The 18,826-nt window shown below is 49.5% G+C and overlaps 1 protein-coding gene and 14 non-coding genes across 31 annotated transcripts in view; all 15 read right to left on the reverse strand.

The window, feature by feature from the left end:
• The window catches only part of LOC119619277 (uncharacterized), a 146,305-nt gene that overhangs the window by 82,301 nt on the left and 45,178 nt on the right, over positions 1-18,826 (reverse strand). For 14 of the 17 annotated variants that reach the window (XR_012091412.1, XR_012091407.1, XR_012091409.1 and 11 more), the window contains 15 exons: positions 17,328-17,460; positions 16,228-16,361; positions 15,091-15,219; positions 12,893-13,009; positions 12,063-12,204; positions 10,280-10,406; positions 9,140-9,272; positions 7,998-8,129; positions 6,859-6,990; positions 5,720-5,851; positions 4,579-4,710; positions 3,442-3,574; positions 2,300-2,431; positions 1,161-1,292; positions 30-282 (listed from right to left, as the gene is read on the reverse strand). The gene's annotated coding sequence lies outside the window, so the exon portion shown is untranslated. The remainder of the gene's footprint in view (positions 1-29; positions 283-1,160; positions 1,293-2,299; positions 2,432-3,441; positions 3,575-4,578; positions 4,711-5,719; positions 5,852-6,858; positions 6,991-7,997; positions 8,130-9,139; positions 9,273-10,279; positions 10,407-12,062; positions 12,205-12,892; positions 13,010-15,090; positions 15,220-16,227; positions 16,362-17,327; positions 17,461-18,826) is intronic. The other 3 variants (XR_012091413.1, XR_012091411.1, XR_012091410.1) reach the window with 3 other exon arrangements.
• Positions 1,006-1,097, reverse strand: LOC119619494 (small nucleolar RNA SNORD116). The gene has a single exon (XR_012091583.1). It is a non-coding gene; the product is annotated as a small nucleolar RNA SNORD116 (small nucleolar RNA).
• Positions 2,145-2,236, reverse strand: LOC119619491 (small nucleolar RNA SNORD116). The gene has a single exon (XR_005235965.2). It is a non-coding gene; the product is annotated as a small nucleolar RNA SNORD116 (small nucleolar RNA).
• On the reverse strand, positions 3,288-3,379 carry LOC140710509 (small nucleolar RNA SNORD116). Its single transcript, XR_012091584.1, has one exon. It is a non-coding gene; the product is annotated as a small nucleolar RNA SNORD116 (small nucleolar RNA).
• LOC119619500 (small nucleolar RNA SNORD116) lies at positions 4,425-4,516 on the reverse strand. The gene has a single exon (XR_012091581.1). It is a non-coding gene; the product is annotated as a small nucleolar RNA SNORD116 (small nucleolar RNA).
• On the reverse strand, positions 5,565-5,656 carry LOC140710508 (small nucleolar RNA SNORD116). Its single transcript, XR_012091582.1, has one exon. It is a non-coding gene; the product is annotated as a small nucleolar RNA SNORD116 (small nucleolar RNA).
• On the reverse strand, positions 6,704-6,795 carry LOC119619498 (small nucleolar RNA SNORD116). Its single transcript, XR_005235969.2, has one exon. It is a non-coding gene; the product is annotated as a small nucleolar RNA SNORD116 (small nucleolar RNA).
• LOC119619488 (small nucleolar RNA SNORD116) lies at positions 7,843-7,934 on the reverse strand. The gene has a single exon (XR_005235962.2). It is a non-coding gene; the product is annotated as a small nucleolar RNA SNORD116 (small nucleolar RNA).
• Positions 8,986-9,077, reverse strand: LOC119619492 (small nucleolar RNA SNORD116). Its single transcript, XR_012091585.1, has one exon. It is a non-coding gene; the product is annotated as a small nucleolar RNA SNORD116 (small nucleolar RNA).
• Positions 10,126-10,217, reverse strand: LOC119619495 (small nucleolar RNA SNORD116). Its single transcript, XR_012091586.1, has one exon. It is a non-coding gene; the product is annotated as a small nucleolar RNA SNORD116 (small nucleolar RNA).
• On the reverse strand, positions 11,911-12,002 carry LOC119619501 (small nucleolar RNA SNORD116). Its single transcript, XR_012091587.1, has one exon. It is a non-coding gene; the product is annotated as a small nucleolar RNA SNORD116 (small nucleolar RNA).
• LOC119619499 (small nucleolar RNA SNORD116) lies at positions 12,739-12,830 on the reverse strand. Its single transcript, XR_012091589.1, has one exon. It is a non-coding gene; the product is annotated as a small nucleolar RNA SNORD116 (small nucleolar RNA).
• LOC119619490 (small nucleolar RNA SNORD116) lies at positions 14,937-15,028 on the reverse strand. Its single transcript, XR_005235964.2, has one exon. It is a non-coding gene; the product is annotated as a small nucleolar RNA SNORD116 (small nucleolar RNA).
• On the reverse strand, positions 16,074-16,165 carry LOC119619489 (small nucleolar RNA SNORD116). The gene has a single exon (XR_005235963.2). It is a non-coding gene; the product is annotated as a small nucleolar RNA SNORD116 (small nucleolar RNA).
• On the reverse strand, positions 17,172-17,267 carry LOC119619497 (small nucleolar RNA SNORD116). The gene has a single exon (XR_005235968.1). It is a non-coding gene; the product is annotated as a small nucleolar RNA SNORD116 (small nucleolar RNA).

Raw genomic sequence — 18,826 nt, forward strand, 5'->3', positions numbered from 1 at the left:
TCAGCATGCTTTAGGAAGGAATCACTTACATTCAGGGGGGTTCCATCAGCCTCCGAAGGAGCCCACACTCCATGTGGCCCCGGACTTCTGCCATCTTGCAGGATCACATGAGATGACAATCATTCCTTGCTAACATGAGCCTACTTTTTACACGAACACCACTGGGGAGGTGCAGAGAAAACACGGACGTGCATCAGAAAGGCAGGCATGTGCACAGGTTCCAAGGGCCATGTCATCCAGCCCGCTGCGATACATTTGCTGTCCGCCTGTCTCTGGCCTCACCTGTTCATAAACACAGAAAAGCATGGACACAGGGATGCTCGTCTGGGGGTCAGGTGCCTTCAGAGTACATCATCCCACTAAAGAGCATGTTTAGCATCCTTCTCAATATTGTTGCTTCAATACCTACAATGATGCTCACAAAGCCTTGGGGCCCTCGACCTTTAATGAGAAAGGCTTTCACCTATATCTATATTGGGTTTAAGATAAGCCAGAGGCTCCTCGAGTATCAGAACCAATGAGCGGGAGCTCACTTGTTCATGCAATGTACATGTCCCCCAAAGACACAGGATACAACATGGGCAAAGAGGCTATGCCCGGTGACCAAAACTCTAATGTCCTCAACCAAGGACAAAGTTAGCCAACAAATGACAAAGATGCGGCCTTGTATTCTCCTCCCAACCAGACAGACTGTCTTCTTTCAGGGGACCTGAGAACTCAGAACAAGGACTCAAGAACAAATTGGCAACCAGAGGCGGGCTGCCAGCTAACTCTTGCTAGGCCACATGGACATTCACTTAGTCCTACAGACAATACATGTGTTACCCACCCTCACTGACAGAGTCCTTCAAACAAGAAATTTCCTGTGCGTGGGAGCCACCACTCTCCTGTGTGTATTCAACCATAAAAGACCCCATGTTAAGGCTAAACAGAGCCCTTGGTATAACCCTTGTCAACAAACGGATGTTGGCCCTCTCTGTCTAGTCCCTGTTGGAGTAATGTGCTGGACCTCAGTTCGACGAGGATGACGGTATAGAGTTTTCACTCATTTTGTTCAGCTTTCCAAGGAATGTATATATGGAAGTCATCATCGATCCAAGCACAGGTTTCATCCCTGCAAATGAAGAAACTCAAGAGTGCTTTGGGATGGAATCACTTACATTAAGGAAGTTTTCAACAGCCTCTGAAGGAGTCCACACCATGTGTGTCCAGGGGCTTCCTGCCATTTCCAAGCATCATACGAGATGACAATCATTCTTCATGATACGAGCCTGCCTTGATGCCAACACCACCTGCGAAGTGCAGAGGAAACACAGGCGTGCTTCAGAAAGGCAGACAGGTGCACAGGTCACAGGGCCATGTTATCCAGTGTCCTGGGATACATCTGCTATCTGCGTTTCTCTGGCCTCCCTTGTTCATGGACGCAAAATGCACGGATGTGGGGATGCTCATCTCGGGGCTGGAGGCCCCTGCAGTGCACCATGCTGCTAAAGAGCACTGACATTGACCATACCTCTCAACATCACTGCTTCAATGCCTGCCATGCCACTCACAAAAGCTTTGGGATCATGAACCCCTAAGGAGGAAGGCTTTAACCTCTACCGGGTTTAGGAGAAGCCAGAGGCTCCTCGGGTATCAGAACCAGCTTGGAGCAGGAGTTCACCTATTTGTGTGAAATACATGTCCCCAAATCACACAGGATATAACACGGGCACACAGGCACATAGGCTATGCCCAGTGACCAAAACTCTAATGTCCTCAACCAAGGACAAAGTTAGCCAACAAATGACAAAGATGCGGCCTTGTACCCTCCTCCCAACTAGACAGATCTGTTTTCCTCCAGGGGACCTGAGAACCCAGAACAAAGACTCAAGAACAAACTAGCAACCAGAGTAGGCTGCCAGCTAACTCTTGCTAGGCCACATGGACATTCATCCAGTCCTACAGACAATGCATGTGTTACCCACCCTCACTGACAAAGTCCTTCAAACAAGAAATTTCCTATGCGTGACAGCCACCACTCCTGTGACCCCACTCACCCATAAAAGACCCCATCCTAAGCCTGAACAGACCCCTTGGTATAACCCATGTCAACAAACGGATGTTGGCCCTGTCTGTCTAGTCCCTGGTTGGAGTAACGGGCTGGACCTCAGTTCGATGAGGATGACGGTATAGAGTTTTCACTCATTTTGTTCAGCTTTCCAAGGAATGTATATATGGAAGTCATCATCGATCCAAGCACAGGTTTCATCCCTACAAATGAAGAAACTCAAGAGTGCTTTGGGATGGAATCACTTACATTAAGGAAGGTTTCAACAGCCTCTGAAGGAGTCCACACCATGTGTGTCCAGGGGCTTCCTGCCATCTCCAAGGATCATACGAGATGACAATCATTCCTCATGATACGAGCCTGCCTTGACGCCAACACCACCTGCGAAGTGCAGAGGAAACACAGGCGTGCTTCAGAAAGGCAGACAGGTGCACAGGTCACAGGGCCATGTTATCCAGTGTCCTGGGATACATCTGCTATCTGCCTGTCTCTGGCCTCCCGTGTTCACGGACGCAGAAATGCACGGACACGGGGATGCTCATCTCGGGGCTGGAGGACCTCGGGGTCCACCATCCTGCTACAGAGCACTGACGTTAAGCATACCTCTCAACATCATTGCTTCAACATCCGCAATGGCGTTCACAAAAGCCTTGGGACCACGAACCCCAAAAGAGGAAGACACTGACCTAAATCAGGTTTGAAATAACCCAGAGACTCCTTGCCTGACAGCTCCAGCTTGGAGCAGAAGACTGCCTGATCAGGCAACACATAAATCCTCATAACATATGGGATATGACAGGGGCATGTGGCAAAGAGGCTACGCTGAGTGCCTGGAAATACAACGTCCACCGCCAAGGACAAAATGAGCTAACAAATGAGAATGGTGAAGCCTTGTTCTCTCCCCACAACCAGAGGATCTGTCTTCCTCTGGCTTCCTCTGGGAATCCAGAGCTTGGACTCAAGAACAAACTTGGCCACCAGAGGCAGGCTACACACAAACTCTTCCCATGCCACCTCCCATTCACCTAGTCCTTCAGACAGTACGTTAGTTATCCCGCCCAGGGAGAAAGAAGCCCTTCAGACAAGGAATTTCCTGTGCATGGGAGCACCTACTTCCCTGTGACTTCCAACTGCCCAAAGGGACCCCATCCTAAGCCTGGATGGACCCCTTGGTGCAAGCCATATCAACAAACGAATGTTGGCCCTCTCTGTCTAGCCCCTATTGGAGTAATGTGCTGGACCTCAGTTCGACGAGGATGACGGTATAGAGTTTTCACTCATTTTGTTCAGCTTTCCAAGGAATGTATATATGGAAGTCATCATCGATCCATGCACAGTGTTTGTCCCTGTAAATGAGGAAAATCAGAGTGTTCTGGGAAAGAACTGCTTACATTCAGAAGGGATCCAACAACTTCCAAAGGAGCCTTTGCCATTGTGTCCAGGGGCTTCCTGGTATCTCCGCAGATCACATGAGATAACAATTGTCCCTCGCCAACACGGGCCTGCCTTCCATGCCAGTGCTACCTGGGAGGTGTAGAGGAAACACGAGCATGCTTCAGAAAGGCAGACAGGTACACAGGTGACAAGGGCCATGTCATCCAGCCCCCTGCGATACATCTGGAATCTGCCTGTCTCTGGCTTCAACTATTCACGGACACAGAAATGCATGTACATGGGGATGCATGTCTGGGTCCAGGGTGCCCTTATAGCATCATCCCGCTAAAGAGCACTAATGTTGAGCATCCCTCTCAACACCCTTGCTTTCACACCTGCAATGCACCTCACAATAGCCTCGGGGCCATGCAATCCTAATGGGAAGGCTTTGACCTACACCGGGATCAGGATAAGCCAGAGCCTCACTGCCTATCAGACTCAGCTTGGAGTGGGAGCCTACATGTTCATGCCACATGCATGTGCTCACAACACATGGGACACAACATGGGCACACTGGCCTGAATGCTACGCCTGCTGACCACAACTTCACTGTCCTCAGTGAAGGATGAAATGAGCAGAAAAACAACAAAAGTCTGGCACTATGCTCTCTTCTCAAGTGCAATCACCTGTCTTCCTCCACGGAACATAGAAACCCAGACCAGGACCCAAGGACAAACTGCCATGCAGAGGCAGGCTGCGGGCTAACTCTTCCTGGGCAACCTACACATTCACCTACTCCCGCAAACAGCATGTGTGGTACCCTGGCCTCACAGAGTCCTTCAAACAAGGAATGTCCTGTGTACGTAGCCTCCACTCCCCTGCCAATCTCTGTTACCCAAATGAGACCCCATCCTAACCCTGGATGGACTCCCTTGGTGCAATGGGCATCATCAAATGAAATTTGTCCCTCTCTCTCTAGCCCCTGTAACAGCAACATGCTGGACCTCAGTTCGATGAGGATGACGGTATAGAGTTTTCACTCATTTTGTTCAGCTTTCCAAGGAATGTATATATGGAAGTCATCATCGATCCAAGCACAGGTTTCATCCCTGCAAATGAAGAAACTCAGAGTGCTTTGGGACGGAATCACTTACATTAAGGAAGGTTTCCATAGCCTCTGAAGGAGTCCACACCATGCGTATGCAGGGGCTTCCTGCCATCTCCAAGTATCATAGGAGATGACAATCATTCCTCATGATACGAGCCTGCCTTGACGCCAACACCATCTGCGAAGTGCAGAGGAAACACAGGCGTGCTTCAGAAAGGCAGACAGGTGCACAGGTCACAGGGCCATGTTATCCAGTGTCCTGGGATACATCTGCTATCTGCGTTTCTCTGGCCTCCCTTGTTCATGGACGCAGAAATGCACAGATGTGGGGATGCTCATCACGGGGCTGGAGGCCCCTGCAGTGCACCATGCTGCTAAAGAGCACTGACATTGACCATACCTCTCAACATCACTGCTTCAATGCCTGCCATGTCACTCACAAAAGTTTTGGGACTATGAACCCCTAAGGAGGAAGGCTTTAACCTCTACCGGGTTTAGGAGAAGCCAGAGGCTCCTCAGGTATCAGAACCAGCTTGGAGCAGGAGCTCACCTGTTCATGCGAAATACATGTCCCCAAATCACACAGGATATAACACGGGCAACACAGGCACACAGGCTATGCCCAGTGACCAAAACTCTAATGTCCTCAACCAAGGACAAGGTTAGCCAACAAATGACAAAGATGCGGCCTTGTACCCTCCTCCCAACTAGACAGATCTGTTTTCCTCCAGGGGACCTGAGAACCCAGAACAAAGACTCAAGAACAAACTAGCAACCAGAGTAGGCTGCCAGCTAACTCTTGCTAGGCCACATGGACATTCATCCAGTCCTACAGACAATGCATGTGTTACCCACCCTCACTGACAAAGTCCTTCAAACAAGAAATTTCCTATGCATGACAGCCACCACTCCTGTGACCCCACTCACCCATAAAAGACCCCATCCTAAGCCTGAACAGACCCCTTGGTATAACCCATGTCAACAAACGGATGTTGGCCCTGTCTGTCTAGTCCCTGGTTGGAGTAACGGGCTGGACCTCAGTTCGATGAGGATGACGGTATAGAGTTTTCACTCATTTTGTTCAGCTTTCCAAGGAATGTATATATGGAAGTCATCATCGATCCAAGCACAGGTTTCATCCCTGCAAATGAAGAAACTCAAGAGTGCTTTGGGATGGAATCACTTACATTAAGGAAGTTTTCAACAGCCTCTGAAGGAGTCCACACCATGTGTGTCCAGGGGCTTCCTGCCATTTCCAAGCATCATACGAGATGACAATCATTCTTCATGATACGAGCCTGCCTTGATGCCAACACCATCTGCGAAGTGCAGAGGAAACACAGGCGTGCTTCAGAAAGGCAGACAGGTGCACAGGTCACAGGGCCATGTTATCCAGTGTCCCGGGATACATCTGCTATCTGCGTTTCTCTGGCCTCCCTTGTTCATGGACGCAAAATGCACGGATGTGGGGATGCTCATCTCGGGGCTGGAGGCCCCTGCAGTGCACCATGCTGCTAAAGAGCACTGACATTGACCATACCTCTCAACATCACTGCTTCAATGCCTGCCATGCCACTCACAAAAGCTTTGGGATCATGAACCCCTAAGGAGGAAGGCTTTAACCTCTACCGGGTTTAGGAGAAGCCAGAGGCTCCTCGGGTATCAGAACCAGCTTGGAGCAGGAGTTCACCTATTTGTGTGAAATACATGTCCCCAAATCACACAGGATATAACACGGGCACACAGGCACATAGGCTATGCCCAGTGACCAAAACTCTAATGTCCTCAACCAAGGACAAAGTTAGCCAACAAATGACAAAGATGCGGCCTTGTACCCTCCTCCCAACTAGACAGATCTGTTTTCCTCCAGGGGACCTGAGAACCCAGAACAAAGACTCAAGAACAAACTAGCAACCAGAGTAGGCTGCCAGCTAACTCTTGCTAGGCCACATGGACATTCATCCAGTCCTACAGACAATGCATGTGTTACCCACCCTCACTGACAAAGTCCTTCAAACAAGAAATTTCCTATGCGTGACAGCCACCACTCCTGTGACCCCACTCACCCATAAAAGACCCCATCCTAAGCCTGAACAGACCCCTTGGTATAACCCATGTCAACAAACGGATGTTGGCCCTGTCTGTCTAGTCCCTGGTTGGAGTAACGGGCTGGACCTCAGTTCGATGAGGATGACGGTATAGAGTTTTCACTCATTTTGTTCAGCTTTCCAAGGAATGTATATATGGAAGTCATCATCGATCCAAGCACAGGTTTCATCCCTGCAAATGAAGAAACTCAAGAGTGCTTTGGGATGGAATCACTTACATTAAGGAAGTTTTCAACAGCCTCTGAAGGAGTCCACACCATGTGTGTCCAGGGGCTTCCTGCCATTTCCAAGCATCATACGAGATGACAATCATTCTTCATGATACGAGCCTGCCTTGATGCCAACACCATCTGCAAAGTGCAGAGGAAACACAGGCGTGCTTCAGAAAGGCAGACAGGTGCACAGGTCACAGGGCCATGTTATCCAGTGTCCCGGGATACATCTGCTATCTGCGTTTCTCTGGCCTCCCTTGTTCATGGACGCAAAATGCACGGATGTGGGGATGCTCATCTCGGGGCTGGAGGCCCCTGCAGTGCACCATGCTGCTAAAGAGCACTGACATTGACCATACCTCTCAACATCACTGCTTCAATGCCTGCCATGCCACTCACAAAAGCTTTGGGATCATGAACCCCTAAGGAGGAAGGCTTTAACCTCTACCGGGTTTAGGAGAAGCCAGAGGCTCCTCGGGTATCAGAACCAGCTTGGAGCAGGAGTTCACCTATTTGTGTGAAATACATGTCCCCAAATCACACAGGATATAACACGGGCACACAGGCACATAGGCTATGCCCAGTGACCAAAACTCTAATGTCCTCAACCAAGGACAAAGTTAGCCAACAAATGACAAAGATGCGGCCTTGTACCCTCCTCCCAACTAGACAGATCTGTTTTCCTCCAGGGGACCTGAGAACCCAGAACAAAGACTCAAGAACAAACTAGCAACCAGAGTAGGCTGCCAGCTAACTCTTGCTAGGCCACATGGACATTCATCCAGTCCTACAGACAATGCATGTGTTACCCACCCTCACTGACAAAGTCCTTCAAACAAGAAATTTCCTATGCGTGACAGCCACCACTCCTGTGACCCCACTCACCCATAAAAGACCCCATCCTAAGCCTGAACAGACCCCTTGGTATAACCCATGTCAACAAACGGATGTTGGCCCTGTCTGTCTAGTCCCTGGTTGGAGTAACGGGCTGGACCTCAGTTCGATGAGGATGACGGTATAGAGTTTTCACTCATTTTGTTCAGCTTTCCAAGGAATGTATATATGGAAGTCATCATCGATCCAAGCACAGGTTTCATCCCTACAAATGAAGAAACTCAAGAGTGCTTTGGGATGGAATCACTTACATTAAGGAAGGTTTCAACAGCCTCTGAAGGAGTCCACACCATGTGTGTCCAGGGGCTTCCTGCCATCTCCAAGGATCATACGAGATGACAATCATTCCTCATGATACGAGCCTGCCTTGACGCCAACACCACCTGCGAAGTGCAGAGGAAACACAGGCGTGCTTCAGAAAGGCAGACAGGTGCACAGGTCACAGGGCCATGTTATCCAGTGTCCTGGGATACATCTGCTATCTGCCTGTCTCTGGCCTCCCGTGTTCACGGACGCAGAAATGCACGGACACGGGGATGCTCATCTCGGGGCTGGAGGACCTCGGGGTCCACCATCCTGCTACAGAGCACTGACGTTAAGCATACCTCTCAACATCATTGCTTCAACATCCGCAATGGCGTTCACAAAAGCCTTGGGACCACGAACCCCAAAAGAGGAAGACACTGACCTAAATCAGGTTTGAAATAACCCAGAGACTCCTTGCCTGACAGCTCCAGCTTGGAGCAGAAGACTGCCTGATCAGGCAACACATAAATCCTCATAACATATGGGATATGACAGGGGCATGTGGCAAAGAGGCTACGCTGAGTGCCTGGAAATACAACGTCCACCGCCAAGGACAAAATGAGCTAACAAATGAGAATGGTGAAGCCTTGTTCTCTCCCCACAACCAGAGGATCTGTCTTCCTCTGGCTTCCTCTGGGAATCCAGAGCTTGGACTCAAGAACAAACTTGGCCACCAGAGGCAGGCTACACACAAACTCTTCCCATGCCACCTCCCATTCACCTAGTCCTTCAGACAGTACGTTAGTTATCCCGCCCAGGGAGAAAGAAGCCCTTCAGACAAGGAATTTCCTGTGCATGGGAGCACCTACTTCCCTGTGACTTCCAACTGCCCAAAGGGACCCCATCCTAAGCCTGGATGGACCCCTTGGTGCAAGCCATATCAACAAACGAATGTTGGCCCTCTCTGTCTAGCCCCTATTGGAGTAATGTGCTGGACCTCAGTTCGACGAGGATGACGGTATAGAGTTTTCACTCATTTTGTTCAGCTTTCCAAGGAATGTATATATGGAAGTCATCATCGATCCATGCACAGTGTTTGTCCCTGTAAATGAGGAAAATCAGAGTGTTCTGGGAAAGAACTGCTTACATTCAGAAGGGATCCAACAACTTCCAAAGGAGCCTTTGCCATTGTGTCCAGGGGCTTCCTGGTATCTCCGCAGATCACATGAGATAACAATTGTCCCTCGCCAACACGGGCCTGCCTTCCATGCCAGTGCTACCTGGGAGGTGTAGAGGAAACACGAGCATGCTTCAGAAAGGCAGACAGGTACACAGGTGACAAGGGCCATGTCATCCAGCCCCCTGCGATACATCTGGAATCTGCCTGTCTCTGGCTTCAACTATTCACGGACACAGAAATGCATGTACATGGGGATGCATGTCTGGGTCCAGGGTGCCCTTATAGCATCATCCCGCTAAAGAGCACTAATGTTGAGCATCCCTCTCAACACCCTTGCTTTCACACCTGCAATGCACCTCACAATAGCCTCGGGGCCATGCAATCCTAATGGGAAGGCTTTGACCTACACCGGGATCAGGATAAGCCAGAGCCTCACTGCCTATCAGACTCAGCTTGGAGTGGGAGCCTACATGTTCATGCCACATGCATGTGCTCACAACACATGGGACACAACATGGGCACACTGGCCTGAATGCTACGCCTGCTGACCACAACTTCACTGTCCTCAGTGAAGGATGAAATGAGCAGAAAAACAACAAAAGTCTGGCACTATGCTCTGTTTTCTAAAGTGCAATCACCTGTCTTCCTACAAGGAACATTGAAACCCAGAGCCAGGACCCAAGGACAAACTGCCATGCAGAGGCAGGCTGTGGGCTAACTCTTCCTTGGTAACCTACACATTCACCTACTCCCGCAAACAGCATGTGTGGTACCCTGGCCTCACAGAGTCCTTCAAACAAGGAATGTCCTGTGTATGTAGCCTCCACTCCCCTGCCAATCTCTGTTACCCAAATGAGACCCCATCCTAACCCTGGATGGACTCCCTTGGTGCAATGGGCATCATCAAATGAAATTTGTCCCTCTCTCTCTAGCCCCTGTAACAGCAACGTGCTGGACCTCAGTTCGACGAGGATGACGGTATAGAGTTTTCACTCATTTTGTTCAGCTTTCCAAGGAATGTATATATGGAAGTCATCATCGATCCATGCACAGTCTTTGTCCCTGCGGAGGAGGAATATCTGGAGCTTTTGAGAAATGGACACTTACCATCCTAAGGAATCCGCTAGCACCTGAAGGAGCCCATGCCACACATATCAAGGGGCTCCCTATCAATTCCAGGGATCTCCCAAGAACAAGATTGTCCCTCATGGCCTTCCTTCTATGCCCACACCACCTGGAAAGTTCAGAGGAAAAACAGGTGTGCTTGAGAACAGCAGGCAGGTACATACGTTGCAAGGACCATGCCATTCATCCCACTGTGATGTATCATGTATGTATCTCCCACGGGCAGCCCCTCTTATTGGGACATGTGCATGGGTGTATCCAGGCCTGAAGCTATCAGGCACACACGATTTTGAGGGCTCCATCCAGCTACAGAGCACCAAGCGTAACAAAACTCTCTCAACACCACTCATTTGCCACCTCTGAATCAAAAGTCCTGCTCTTGGACATCAGAGAAGATGAAATCCATGAGGCTATTTCAATGAGGACAGTTTCAAGGAAAGCCTCTTCTTGAGCAAAGGGCAATTTTCCTTTGGCCTTGAAGTACTTTCACCCCAGGCTCCTTTGACACTCTTCCCATTGAGAAACGTGCTCAATCACAAATCAACCTCTACCTCATGGTCTTCCTCAAGGGTACAGCTCGGGGACCCAGAAGAGCATGAGACATGCTGAATCCTACAGGGTTTCCGAGGCACTAAGACTGAGAACACCAAATATCTTAAGGCACTTGGCTGTGAACATGGCTATGGAGTCCAAAACCTATCCATCACTGGCCTACGGACACTAGCCCTGTCGTATAATTCAAAGACAATTTCACAAAGACTTGTGTGAATTGTCACACACAACTAGGAGGAATTTGAAAATAACGTAACTTCACGAGCCACTAAGGTATTTAAGCACAGAGACCTTGCTGGGTCACACTTCTGAGTACAAGTCACCACGATACGGAAACCCACACACTCATCATCAGGCACCTCAAATGCACCAAGGAAAAGCCTCCCACAGAGGTTCCTGAACACAGACCTAACACAAGTCAGTCTGCAGAGATGCAGGAGCTTGTGGACCCACAATTACATTCCATCCCAGCACCCTGAGGTCATCATGAAATGGACCATGGGCACCCTACAATGCCCGAAAGAGACTCACAGTCATCGCTCTGTGACCCAGACAGAAGGCTGTGCGGTACACACATGCACAGCTCTCTCCCCTTCCACGGCCAGCATGCTTCTGGGGCCATGAGATTTGGGTTTCCTCCTATGGACATACAGGTTCAATGTGGATACTCTATCTGGGCTCCTCTGCAGAAAGCAAATCAGCATCGCCACCCTCCTCATGACTGCCTGCCCTTGATGATACCCAAACACCATGGGAACTCCCACGTCTCCGACTTAGGATAAGAGTGAGCCGAAGAAGTGCCTGGGAACAACACTGTGCTATGTCTCCATGCAGAAGCCACTGTCTTCCTCAGGGGAGGGCAGGAGCCAAGGGGTATGAATCGATGACACACATAGCCACACAGAGGGAAGTGCTTCAACCAAGCCGTCTCTCAGCCACGGAAGTCCAAAATGCCCAGCTTCTCCACTTCACCCAAAGACGACCCCATCCCAAGCATTGATGAAGCCCGTGTCAACAAACGGACGTTGTCCCTCTCTCTAGCCCCCGATGAGCAGTGTGCTGGACCTCAGTTCGACGAGGATGACGGTATAGAGTTTTCACTCATTTTGTTCAGCTTTCCAAGGAATGTATATATGGAAGTCATCATCGATCCATGCACATTATTCATGCCCGAAAATGAGGAAAATCAGGACTTTAGAAAGTGGACACTTACATTCAGAAGGGATTCAACAGCCTCCAAAGGAGCCCACACCACATGTGTCCAGAGTCCTAGTGGCATCTCTGAGGATCGCACCAGCTGGTGTCGCAAAGATTGTCCCACGAAGATACCTCCTTTCCTTTCATGCCAACAGCACCTGGGAGGTGCAGAGGAAACACAAGTGTGCTTCAGAAAAGCAGACACATTCAGAGGTCATGAGGGCCGTGTCATCCGGCTCCCTACAGTATATCTAGTATCTGCCTGTCTTTGGCTTCCCTGTTTATGGATATAACCAGAACTGCAATGTCCTTGAACAATGATGAAAATGAGTGGAAAAAACAGCAAAGGTGTGGCCTTGTGCTCTCTTCCCAAGCACAAACACCTCTGTTTCCTCAAGGGAATGATGGAACCCAGAGCTAAGACTCAAGGACAAATATGGCCACCAGAGGCGGCCTACAGGCTAAGTCTTCCCATGCTACCTCCACATTCACATAGTCCCGCAGACAGCGTGTGTGTTACCTTGCAGCAAGAAGTCCCTCAAACAATTTCCTGTTTATGAGAGATCCCACAACCCTGTGACTAACCCTTGCAGAAAGGGAGCGCCTTCTACAACTGAACAACCCCCTTGGTGCAACCTGCAGCACCAAATGAAACTTGGCCCTCACTCCAGCCCCTGTAAGAGCAATGTGCTGGACCTCAGTTCGACGAGGATGACAGTATAGGGTTTTCACTCATTTTGTTCAGCTTTCCAAGGAATGCATGTATGAAAGTCATCATCGATCCATGCACAGTCTTCATGTCCACAAAGGAGTAATATTAGGGGGTTGTGGGGAACAGATACTTACCAGCACCTGAAGAGGCCCACGCCACACGTGTCCTAGGACTCCCTGCCACCTCCAGTGATCTTCTAAGAGCAAGATCATCCATTGTCTCCACTGGCCTTCCTTCCATGCCCACACCACCTAGGAAGTACAGAGGCAACACGGGTGTGCTTGAGAAAGACAGGCATGCCATTCAACCCCCTGTGGGATACCCTATCGCTACTTCCCACGGGATACCCATTTGAGGATGTGTGCACGGGAGCACCAGGCAGGAAGGTCTGAGTCACACACACATTTTGAGGGCACCATCAAGTTACAGAGTACTAAGTGTGAAGAACTCTGAACACCACTCATGTGATGCCCCGACTCAAAAGCCCTTCCTTTGGCTATCGGAGAAGACACAGACCATAGATATATCTGAATGGGGAGAGTTTTAGGGAACAAAAACTCTTCCTGTGCAGAGGGCAATTTTCCTTCAGCCTTGAAGCATTTTTACTGCAAGGATCTGTCAACACACTTCACATTCAAGAAACATGTTCAATCACAAATCAACCTCCACCTCGGGGTCTCTCTCACAGGTGCAGCCCAGGGACCCAGAAAAGCACCAGACACACTGAATCCCACAGGGTTTCTAAGGTGCTGCAGCTGAGAACAGCATACATCTTAAGGCACTTGCATGCAAACATGACCGTGGAGTCCAAAACCTATCCATCACTGGTCTGTGAACAATAGCCCTGTCCTACCACATGATGATTATTTCACAAACAAGTCTGTTGTGAAGAATTAGAAAGAATTTAAAAATAGTCTAACATCATGAGGCACTGAGGTATTTAAACACAGCGACCTTGCTGGATTGCTTTTCTAAGTAGAAGTCACCATGATACGGGAGCTCACACACATATCACCAGGCACCTGAGCCACATCGAAGTGCATGAGCAATTCAGAGAAAAACGACATCAGCCTTTCCTGAGAAAACCATCCCCAAATCAACACAGGGAAACAGGGAGCAAACAACCTTTGCCAGCAGTATGTACAACATGTTGACCTGGGCTGATATCACCTCAATTTTTTTTTTTTTTTTTGAGACGGAGTTTCGCTTTTTTGCCCAGGCTGGAGTGAAGTGGCCTGCTCTTGGCTCATTGCAACCTCTGCCCCCTGGGTTCAAGCAATTCTCCTACCTCAGCCTCCCGAGTAGCTGGGATTATAGGCGCCCGTCACCACGCCCAGCTAATTTTTTATTTTTTTATTTTTAATAGAAATGGGGTTTCGCCATGTTAGCCAGGCTGGTCTTGAACTCCTGACCTCAGGTGATCCACCCGCCTTGGCCTCCCAAAGTGCTAGGATTACAGGCGTGAGCCACCGTGCCCAGCCCCATCTCAAATTCTTAACGGAGACAAGCATTCCACAGAGGGCCTGAACACAAACCTGACAAACCAAGTCAGTCTGTGGAGTTGAGGGAACATGTGGATTCACAATTACACTGACATCCCAGCATCCCAAGGTCATCATAAATAAACCATATGCACCCTACAACACCCAAAAGAGGCTCACAGTCATCTCTCCACGACCCAGACAGAAGACTGTGTGGTAAATGCATGTGCAGCTCTCTCCCCTTCTAAGTACCAGGACCCTTCAGGGGCCATGCAGTTTGGGTTTCCTCCTAGGAACATACAAGTTCAACCTGGATACCCTCTCTGGGCTCCTCTGCAGAAAGCAAATCAGCATCGCCATCCTCCTGAGGACTGCCTGCCCCGATGTTATCCAAACACCATGGGAAGTCCTATGTCCCTGGCCAAGGATGAAAGTGAGTGAAAGAGGTGCCCAGGAATGACCTTGTGCTGTCCCCCACCGTGGAAGCAATAGTCTTCCTCTGGAGGTCAAGGGACCCAAGGGTACAAATCGCGGACACACCTGACTGCCTGCAACCAAGCTGTCTCTTAGTTACAAATGTCCAAAATTCCCAGCTACTCTCCTTTGCCAGAAAAAGACCCCATCCAGAGCCTTGGTGCAGCCTGTGTCAACAAACGGACGTTGTTCCTCTCTCGAGACCCTGATGGAGCAGTGTGCTGGACCTCAGTTCGACGAGGATGACGGTATAGAGTTTTCACTCATTTTGTTCAGCTTTCCAAGGAATGTGTATATGGAAGTCATCATCGATCCACACACAATCTCCATCCCTGCAAATGAGGACACTCAGGGTGCTTTGGAATGGAATCACTTACATCCAGGAGGATTCCAACAGCCTCTGAAGGAGTGAACACCGTGTATGTCCAGGGCTTCCTGCCATCTCCAAGGACCACACAAGACGATGATCATCCCTCATGACACAGGTTTGCCTTTTACGCCATCACCTGCGAAGTGCACAGGACCAAGAAGCATGCTTCAGGGAGGCAGACAGGTGCACAGGTCACGAGGGCCATGCTATCTGCCCCCCTGTAGTTTATCTGGAATACGCCTGTCTCTGGCTTCCCTTGTTCTCATGTGAACCCAGGAATGTATGGACACAAGTATGCTCGTCTTGGGGATGGCGGCCCTTGGAGTGCATCATCCTGCTGAAGAGCACTGATGTTGAGCATCCTTCTCAACATCCTTGCTTCAACACCGGCAATGCCAGTCACAAAATCATCAAGGCCCTGCACCCCTAAAGAGAAAGTCATTGACCTCTATCTGGTTTGGGATAACCCAGAGCCTCACTGTCTATCAGCCCCAGTTTGGACAGGGAGCCTACCTGTTCATGCCAAATACACATTCTCACAATGCACAGGATACAAAATGGGCACAGAGGCAATGCCAGGTAAACACAACTCCAACATCCTCAGCCAAAGACAAAATGAGCCAACAAATGGCAAAGGTGTAGCCTTTTGCTCTCCCCGCAACCAGAAGGATCTGTCTTCCTCTGAGGGACTTTGGTACCCACAGCTTGAACTCAAGGACAAACTTGGCCACCCTATCATAGGCAGGCTACCAGTTAACTCTTCCCATGCAATCTGCCATTCACCTAGTCCTCCATACAGCGCGTATGTTATCCACCCTGGGACACAGAAGTCCTTCAAACAATGAATGTCTTGTGCATGGGAGCTCCTACTCCCCTGTGTCCACCATTCACCCAAAGAAACCCCATCCTAAGCCTGGATGGGACCCTTGGTGGAACCCATGTCAATGAATGAATGTTGGCCCTCTGTCTAACCCATTAGAGTAATGTGCTGGACCTCAGTTCGACGAGGATGACGGTATAGAGTTTTCACTCATTTTGTTCAGCTTTCCAAGGAATGTATATATGGAAGTCATCATCGATCCATGCACAATCTTTGTTTCTGCAAATGAGGAAAATCAGGATGCACTGGGAAGGAACTGCTTACATTCAGGAGGGATCCAACAGCCTCCAAAGAAGCCTACACCATGTGTGTCCAGGAGCTTCCTGGCATCTCTGAGAATGGCACGAGATGATGATTGTCCCTCACCAACATGGGCCTGGCCAATTCATCACGGCCACCTGGGAGGTGAAGAGGAAACAAGGGTGTGCTTGAGAAAATCTGACAGATGTACAGTACACAAAGGCCATGTCTTCTGGTCCCCTGCAGTATATCTGGTTGATACCCAACTCTGATTTTACCTGATTTTGGACACAGAAATGCATGGACAAGGGCTCAGGTGCCCCTGTAGTGCATCAGCACACTAAAGAGCAGTGACACTGAGCATCCCTCTCAACATCCTTATGTCGACACCTATAATGTCACTCACTAAATCTACGGGGCCATGCAATTTTCACGAGGAAGTCATTGACCGACACTGAGCTGGGGTTAAGCTAGAGACTCCTTGCCTATCAGGCCCAGCTCACAGTAGGAACCTCTGTGTTCCTGCCATATGCATGTACTCACAATGAATGGGACACAACATGGGCACGCCTGCCTGAAAGCTATGCCAAATGACTGGAACTCCACCGTTCTCAAACCAAGAATTTAAAAAAAAAAAAAGGCAAAAGTATGTCCTTGTTCTGTCTTCCCAAAGATAATCCCTTGTCTTCCTCCAGGGATTGTGGGAACCCAGAGCCAGGAGTGAAGGACAATCCTGGCCACCCAGAGGCAGGCTATAGGTTAACTCTCCCTGAGCAACCTGCACATTTGCCTAGTCCCACAGACTGCATGTGTGCTACCCCAGCCTCGTAGACGGAAGTCCAGTACACATAACCTCAACTCCCCTGTGACTCTCCTTCGCCCAAACAGAATCCCTTTCTAAGCCTGGACAAACACTTCATGCATCAGGAATAAAAAAAGAATGAGAGTTGTCCCTCTCTAGCCCTGGCGGACCTCAGTTCAGCTAAGATGATAGTATAGAGTTCCCACTCATTTTGTTCAGCTTTCCATACAAGGAATGCATGTATGGAAGTCGTCATTGACGCATGCAGTATTCATTCCTGTAAAGGAAGAACATTAGGGTCTTTTGAGAAATGAACACTTACCATATAAAGGGATCCACCGGCACCCGAAGGAGCCCATGCCACATGTGTCCAGGGGTTCCCTGCCATCTCCAGAGATCCCCCAAGATGAAGTTCATCCCTGCAGCCTCTGTCTGTCTTTGCATGCCCATGCCACCTGGGAAGTGCAGAGGAAAAACAGGTGTGCTTGAGAAAGGCAGGCAGGTACACAGTTTGCAAGGGCCATGCCATTCATCCTGCTATGCTGCATTCTGTATCTACTTCCCATGGGCAACCTCTCTTTGGGGATGTGTGCATGGATATATCCAGGCATGAAGGTATAAGACAGGCATGCATTTCAAGGGCACAGTCAAACTAGAAAACACTAAGCGTGAGGAACTCTCTCAAGACAACACTTTCACCACTCCTGACTCAAAAGCCATTCTCTTGGCCATCAGAGAAGACAACGGTCATGAGGATATTTCAATGGGGAGAGCTGCAGGGAAAAAGTGTTCCAGCACAAAGAGCAACTTTCCTTCGGCCTTGAAGCGTTTTTACCATGGGCTCCTTCCACACACTTAGAATTGAGAAACACAATCACTAATCAACCTCCACCTCTGGGCCTTCCTCACAGGTGCAGCTCAGAGACCCGGAAAAGCATCAGACATGCTGAATCCTACAGGGCTTCCCTGAGAACACCATACATCTTAAGCCACTTGCCTGTGAACATGGCCACCGAGTGCAAAAGCTCTCTGTCACTGGCCTGTGGATGACAGCCCTCACACAACTGGATGACTATTTTGCAAAGAAGGCTGTTGTGAAGAATTAGGAGGAATTTGAAAATAACCTAACATCACAAGACAATGGAGAATTTAAGTGCAGAGACCTTGACAGGTCACTTTTCTGAGTAGATGTTACCACGACATGGGAAGTGACACACTCTTATAACCTCAACTGCATTGAAGTGCCTGAGCAGTTCAGAAGCAGATGGCATCAGGCTCTCCTGAGCAAAACTTCCCCTCATCAATAGAGAGGGAGCAACAAGCCCTTCCAGCAGCATGTACAACCTTGGAAGGGTAGAAACCCTGGGCCGAAATCTGCTCAAATGGCTAACACAGACAAGCATCCCACAGGGGGTCCTGAACACGGACCTCTCAATCCAAGTCAATCTGCGAAGTGGCAGGAGCACACGGACTTGAAATCTCATTCCCATCCCAACACCCCAAGGTCATCAGGAAATGGACCACGGCACCCTACCACTCCCAAAAGCAGCTCACAGTCATTGCTTCACATCCGCATGGAATGCTGTTTGGTACATGCATGCACAGCCCTCTCCCCTTCCCACCACCAGTACACTTCAGGGACCACAGGACTTGGGTTTCCTCCTATGGACATACGAGTTTAACATGGATACTGTCCCTGGGCTCCTCTGCAGAAAGCAAATCAGCTCACCACCCACCTCATGGCTGCCTGCCCCTGATGCTAACCAGATACCTTGGGAACGCCCACGTCCTCGACTGAGGACGAAAGTAAGTGAAAGACGT

Source organism: Chlorocebus sabaeus, chromosome 26 (assembly GCF_047675955.1).
Source record: "Chlorocebus sabaeus isolate Y175 chromosome 26, mChlSab1.0.hap1, whole genome shotgun sequence".
Classification (NCBI taxonomy): domain Eukaryota; kingdom Metazoa; phylum Chordata; class Mammalia; order Primates; family Cercopithecidae; genus Chlorocebus; species Chlorocebus sabaeus.